This window comes from Taudactylus pleione, unplaced genomic scaffold, assembly GCF_031769625.1.
Source record: "Taudactylus pleione unplaced genomic scaffold, aTauple2 ptg000251l, whole genome shotgun sequence".
Lineage (NCBI taxonomy): Eukaryota > Metazoa > Chordata > Amphibia > Anura > Myobatrachidae > Taudactylus > Taudactylus pleione.
This window is the reverse complement of record NW_028284653.1, coordinates 458,936-466,616: the sequence shown is the minus strand read 5'-3', so window position 1 is coordinate 466,616 and position 7,681 is coordinate 458,936.

Genomic DNA, 7,681 nt, shown 5'->3' with positions numbered 1-7,681 from the left:
ACGTTCCGCTTCAGCTGACAGTGTGTTCACCAGCAGGTCTTTGCACCTCTGCAGGCTTGTGTCGGCCGGAAAGAGAGACACCACATAGGCTTTAAACCTAGGATCGAGCACGGTGGCCAAAATGTAGTGGTCTGATTTCAACAGATTGACCACCCTGGAATCCTGGCAAAGGGAATGAAGGGCTTCATCCACAAGTCCCACATGCCGAGCGGAATTGCTCCGTCTTAGCTCCTCCTTCACTTTCTCCAGCTGCTTCTGCAAAAGCCTGATGAGGGGAATGACCTGACTCAAGCTGGCAGTGTCTGAACTGACTTCACGTGTGGCAAGTTCGAAGGGCTGGAGAACCTTGCACAACACGGAAATCATTCTCCACTGCGCTTGAGTCAGGTGCATACCCCCTCCTTTGCCTATGTCATAGGATTTACAGGCTTGTATGGCCTTTTGCTGCTCCTCCATCCTCTGAAGCATATAGAGGGTTGAGTTCCACCGCGTCACAACCTCTTGCTTCAGGTGATGGCGGGGCAGGTTCAAGAGTGTTTGCTGGCGCTCCAGTCTTCGGCATGCAGTCGCTGAATGGCGAAAGTGGCCAGAAATTTTTCGGGCCACCCAAAGAGTCTCCTGCACGCCCCTGTCGCTTTTCAGAAAATTCTGCACCACCAAGTTTATTGTGTGAGCAAAACATGGGACATGCTGGAATTTGCCCAGATGTAATGCCCGCACAATATTGGTGGCGTTGTCAGATATCACAAATCGCCAGGAGAGTCTAAGTGGGGTAAGCCACTGGGCAATGATTTCCCTCAGTTTCTCTAAGAGGTTGTCGGCGGTGTGCCTCTTACTGAAACCGGTGATACACAGCGTAGCCTGCCTTGTAACGAGCTGGCGTTTCTGAGATGCTGCTACTGGTGACGCTGCTGCTGTTGCTGCGTAAGGTGATACATCTACCCAGTGGGCTGTCACAGTCATATAGTCCTTAGTCTGCCCTGTTCCACTTGTCCACATGTCCGTGGTTAAGTGGACATTGTGTACAACGGCATTTTTCAGGACACTGAGGACACTTTTTCTGACGTTTCTGTACAGTCTCGGTATCGCCTGCCTAGTGAAGTGGAATCTAGACGGGATTTGGAACCGGGGACACACTACCTCCATCAATTGTCTAAATCCCACTGCACTAATGGCGGATACCGGACGCACGTCTAACACCAACATAGCAGTCAAGGCCTCAGTTATACGTTTTGCTTCAGGATGACTGCTGTCGTACTTCATCCTCCTCGCTAAGGACTGTTGGAGGGTCAATTGTTTAGTAAAAGTAGTGGTGTTCCTACTTCCTCTCTGGGATGATGAACGACTCCCAGCAGCAGCAACAGCAGCAGCGGCAGCAGGAGGTGTAGCAATGCAGGATCCTCTGGAGGAATCCCGGATAGGAGAGTCAGTCATGCCAGTGACATGGCCTGCAGGACTACTTCTGATCCTGACTAAGGAGGAAATTGACGAGGAGGGAGTTGACGGTGTGGTTTGCAGGCGCTTGGATACAACAGGACAACGGGATTTAGGTGTCCCTGGACTGCTTACGGTCTTAGCCAAAGTTTCTGAACTTGACAGTAACTTTTTATGAACGCGCTGCAGGTGCCGTATAAGGGAGGATGTTCCTAGGTGGTTGACGTCCCTACCCCTACTTATTTCACCTTTACATATGGTACATATGGCAAGACAGTTGTTGTCCGGATTTGGATAGAAATATTGCCAGACCAAAGAGGTGGAATGTTTGGTCTTCTGCCCAGGCATGACCGTGATGGGCTTTTTCATCCCACGGACAACAACTGTCTCCCCCGGAGCCTGATTTAAACAAACCACATCACCATCAGAATCCTCCTCGCCAACTTCCTCCTCAGCGCCAGCTACACCAGTATCCTCATCCTGTTGTACTTCAACAGTGACATCTTCAATTTGCATATCAGCAAGTGGACTGTGGGTGCTCCTTTCAGCACTTGCAGGGGGCGTGCAAATGGTGGAAAGAGCCACCGCTTCCCGTCCAGTGCTGGGAAGGTCAGGCATCGCAACCACCACCACACTTGGACTCTCCTTGGGGATTTGTGATATCTTCTTAGAAAGCACAGTTCTTCGCTGTGCTTTTGCCAGCTTAACTCTTGATTTTTTTAGTGGGAGGAGGGCTTCCATCGTCATGTGAAGCTGAACCACTAGTCATGAACATACTAGGGATCGACCTTAGCCGTTCCTTGCCACTCCGTGTCGTAAATGGCATATTGGCAAGTTTACGTTTCTCTTCAGCTGATTTAAATGTCTTTTTCAAGGTCATTCTCCTGAACTTTGCCATTTGGGATTGTATGTGCCCTCTACTATGACATTGGGCATCGGCCTTGGCAGACGATGTTGATGGCATGTTATCGTCTATGTCATGACTAGTGGCAGCAGCTTCAGCACTAGGAGGAAGTGGTTCTTGATCTTTCTCTATTTTATTTTTATCGAAGAAAGTTTGGTCCTCCATTTATGTTATATCGATTTGATATATACGTGCGGCTAAACACAGAAAATAATTTTTTTTTTGGTTTGGACTGGAGTGTACTTTGGGGGTTACAGCACCCTTAACGGTCAAGCCAGCCGGCCCTTTACTTATGACACAGGCGCGTACGCTTGGCACTACTTTGTTGATGCACGTGCGGCTACTGCGCACACAATTCACAAACACAGAAAATATTTTTTTTTTTGGTTTGGACTGGAGTGTACTTTGGGGGTTACAGCACCCTTTAACGGTCAAGCCAGCCGGCCCTTTACTTATGACACAGGCGCACGCTTGGCACTACTTTGTTGATGCACGTGTGGCTACTGCGCACACAATTCACAAACACAGAAAATATATTATTTTTTTAGCACTTGGGGGGAGCACCCCTGATGGACAGAGCACCCCCTGGACAACACTACAGCACCCCTTTAGGACTGGGACACTGCACAGGACTTTGGAGTGGACACAGCCCCTATGGAGAACTGACTGCACAACACAGTCCAGCCAGCCCCTATGGACTTTGAAGTAGTGGACACAGCCCCTATTAACAACAGCAGCACAGCACAACACAGCCAGCCCCTATGGACTTTGAAGTAGTGGAACAGCAGCACTACACTACACTACACTGCCCTAACTCACACCCTCCCTCTTCACTGTCCACAGCCGAGTGAGAAAATGGCGCCGACGCGGGTACCTTATATAGGATCCAAAACCCGCGAGACTCGGAAGGCGGGATGATGATGTTTTGCCTCGATTTCAGATCCTAGTCAGGCGGGAAAAGTCGAGCCTGACTCGGATCGGACTCGGATCGGGGGGGCTCGGGGGGTTCGGATTTCAGAAATCCGAACCCGCTCACCCCTACTCTATACTGTAAAATGCATTTAAATTAAAATTATATTTATTTTACAATGCTACCAAAACAAACCGCTCTATTTATCTTGCAAAACAATATGAAAATGCCTGGGTTCACAAAGTTATTATATCCTTATTCATGGTATACAGTGGTTTAACTGGAATGTAGAAAAATATAGTCCATTAACAAAAGTATATACTATCTCAGGCCATTAAAGTGTTATAAAGTCTAAATATAATCTCAATTATTACATTTTGGAATAAATGGATCAGTATATGTACTTGGAAGCATCCACTACCTTTATTAATTAAGCATAGGAAAATGGGTCACTGTATATATCTATTGTCTCTGACCATTAAAGGGTTATACTACTGTAAATCATGCTACAGTAGTGATAAGCTATTTTTGCACCTATACACTCGCAATTTCTGTTACTAATTTGTAAGAAAGTGGGGGGCATTCCCTGTAATTTTAGCTCATAAAATCACTCTGTATGATTTTTAAGAAGTGGGCATTTTAGAAAAGCTTCTTATCTAGTGACTGAAATGCTTTATTATCCAGACACAAGTTGGTTGGCTTTCCTATCAGATGCTAGATAACAATCATGCTGAAATAGCTCCTGATAGAATAGATCCACCTCTCAATAAAAAGAATGTTCCATTTCTACTTCTGCTCATTTTTTATCTCCTTGGGCAGACTGGGTCTGATAAAGAGAATTGGACACATGGTAGGTAATCATCAACCACTATCAGCAGTATGAATTTTACACTAAACTCCACTGTGACATATGGATTAGTAAATAGGAAATCATTATTACATACTGGTTTACAACCACAACTCCAAAGAGAAAATGTAACTGGCCTGGGAATAGTGTATTTGCAGTCATAATAAAACTTGCTTATATGCCCTACACACATTTTATAGCTATCAAAAAACACACAACTGTACTGTATCTAGAGGCCTAAATTAAATGTAGAAAAATAAAATATACACAAAATGCATAAGCACAGTACATAGCCTGGCTAGTTATTATCATTGCAGCTGATGCAGAATTAGATGTAATTGGACATACTGTGCTTAAATAAGAAAACATGTACGGATATATTTAGTATTTCCACATATATGCAGAGCAGCATATAGTATGCACCTGGTTTACTACTAGACAACATGATTTATGTGTATTGATTGTGTTTTCAATCAGCGGCCTGGCTGTCAATCAACACTTACCGCCAATCAGCGGCCGCTTACTATAGTAGCGATAGCCGATTGGCTGGTGGCCCTCCGTGTGCAGGAAACCTCATGGGTCCTGTCACTTGTGGGAAAGAGCTGGTATGGCTTTTTTATTTTTAATGGCCAGGGACTCTACTGCAAAAGTAGACTGACCTGCGCCAAGGGTTAGCTGAGCATAATTTTTTTTATTTTTACCATATAGTGGGATTCTACTGGAGAAGATGACAGCTCAGCACTGGAGACAAGGTAAGTATGTAGTGTGAGTGCAGGTGAGTTAGTGAGCGAATGAGTATGTACATGTGTAATAAAAGAATACAACCTTCGGAGAGTGTGCTCTGTCTTTACTTAAATATTTTTACAGTGAGTAACAGTGCCAGCCACCTGCTTGCACTTGTAGTTCTACAAGTGCCAAAGTGCAGGCATGCTGGGACCTGTAGTGCCACTGTAAAAAAACAATATTACACTATTATTATTACTATTACCCCTGCACGCACAACACAGGGAAGAGCCCCGGGCTTCAGTCCAGGCCTGGGGTGCTTAGGAGAGGGGGGACCCAGTGGCATATCTAGAATAGGTGCATGGTGTGCGGTGCGCACAGGCCCACACCACACACCCTGCACCCATATTTTTCAATACTCACCTCTCCAAAGTACCGCATCGGCTGTCACAGTCCTGCATAAAACACCTGGATTATGGCCATCATGGATATTTTTATGGCATTTTGTACATAAGCAATGAGCACGTCACAGTTTCCCTGCAGACTTTGGGCAAAGACGGGCGCCCAGAGTATACTGCTGCAGTCAGGAGTGAGGAGGGGTCCCCGCATGGGGAATGCACACAGGACCCCTCCTCTCTTAATATGCCCCTGGGGGACCCCTTTATTGGTGGGGAACCTCCCCTGAGATCCCTAGCCTTGGCTGACTAGTTTGGGGTGTTAATGGCCGAGGGACCCAATCAAAGGGTCCCATAGCTGTGGCATTACACCCCGGCTAGTGGAGTCCTGTACTGGCAGCAAAAATACGGTGGAACCCCACACCATTTTTTTCCCTGTATTTTTACTACGGGCATCAGGGCCAAGAGCCCAATGCTGGTTCACAAAATACGGGGGACCCATACGTTCCCCCCCCCCCCATATTTTGTGAACCAGTGCCAGCTCAATGAGAGCTGGGCTTGTTATGCTCAGGAGGGGGGAACTGCAAGCGGTTTTTTTTTTTTTTTTTTAAATGTATACCCTTTTGTAGCTAGACAATATACACATGCAGGCTGCACTTTTGAGAGTGTTTGGCTACGGGGAACACAGGCAACACGGGGATAAAACACGATCACATACACCATTAAAATACATGATTCAGCTAAACGTGATTCTTGGTAAATTTGAGTTTCAGATGTCCTAAATCCTCACTTGTTTCAGCGATGCTGTGAGTGTTTAAACTCAGTCAATGTCAGACCAGACACGATTCTTAGTACATTCACCCCTCACTGTCATTTACCTATCATTCATCACATGTAGATGCAGGTTGTGTTTATTTTTACTGTCTTTTATTCGTGTTGCAAAAAAATTGTGATGCACTGTAGTGGGATTGGATGGTCACATAAAAATGTGCATAATGAAAATGTTATAAAATCCTAATGTAGTTCTCCTGCTGGGGAAAATAAAACATTCATTTGCATACAAATATCCAGTTTAACTGGAGAAAAATACCTATACACATAGACATATCTATAATGGATGCAGGGTGTGCAGGGCACACGGTTCCCCGGGTCCATGGGGGCCCACACCGCACACCCATAGGTAATTATACTTACCTCTCTGCCGATTCCCGAAGTGCTGCTCCGCAGCGCTGGACCGGCGCTGTAGAGCAGCAAACACTCATGGGAAAATGGCGGCGGCCATTTTCCCAGTGATCTGCACATGCGCAAAAATGATGTCCCCGGGAAAGTAGGTGCCTGGCGCCATTGTCCTGGAGACCCGCGCATGCACTGTAAATTCTGGCATGAAGCCAGAATCTACAGCACTCAGTGCCGCTGAGCCGCCGTAAGAGAGCAGTGGGCCCCAATGGAGGCTGCACACGGGCCCACTCCTCTCTTAAAACGCCCCTGCCTATACAAGTGTTAAAAGAAAACTTCAAAGATCACTAAATGCTAAAATCCCCAGAAACATGAAATGTTGCTGACATTTACCAATTTAGCTAAAGCTATTCTTATCAATCGCTGTCCATGTACATATTTCAGAGACAATGGCTTGTTAATAATATCCAAAAAAATACATAGGGGGAGGGGCCCTAGATTGCATACAAAAGCACAATGTGAGGTGCTACCTGCTGAGACTTGTAGTGCTGCAAGCATAAAAAAGAAACAAATGCAAGTGCACACTCTAACCATGCTGAACCTAATAATAATACTGCTAAATTGCATCAAAGAGGTTCTTAGAATAATGATGGCCATAATGGGCCTACCCACCATATCCAGGTGACCTCCATCAGGCAGGTCCCTAACACTCCTATGGAACAAATACAGGGCATGGGACCCCCAAGACCAACCCAGCAGAACTGCCCCATGGCACCACACTAGTGGGAGATTTAAAGTGATGGTTAAAGAATAATAAAGAAACGCCTATGTGTTAAGTCCTACATAAGTAGGAGGTTATAATTAAAAGTGTATAAAGTGCTACATATCTAAAAAACAAACTAAAGAAGTGAAAAAGTGTACATTATGATACCATGAAACAGGCCAGCCACACCAGCCCAGAGAGCCCTGCACCCCAATACCAGTCCCACAACTGACACACAGCATATATATAATAGGTCTTACCCTCAGTGTGCCTTATTAGATTTGCAGTCTTGGAGTGCAAGGACTCCTTGCTAATGAAAAACACCCAGGAACAGGTGGGAGGGGTGCTAATCAAGGTGGAAGGAGTCTCATCCTTCCAATGTACATACATAAACAGAGTACAGAATACATAGGAGGAGGGGCCCTAGATTGCACACCCTGAGCACATTGTGAGGTGCTACCTGCTGAGACTTGTAGTGCTGCAAACAGAAAAAAGAAACAAATGCAAATGCACACTCTATCCATGCTGA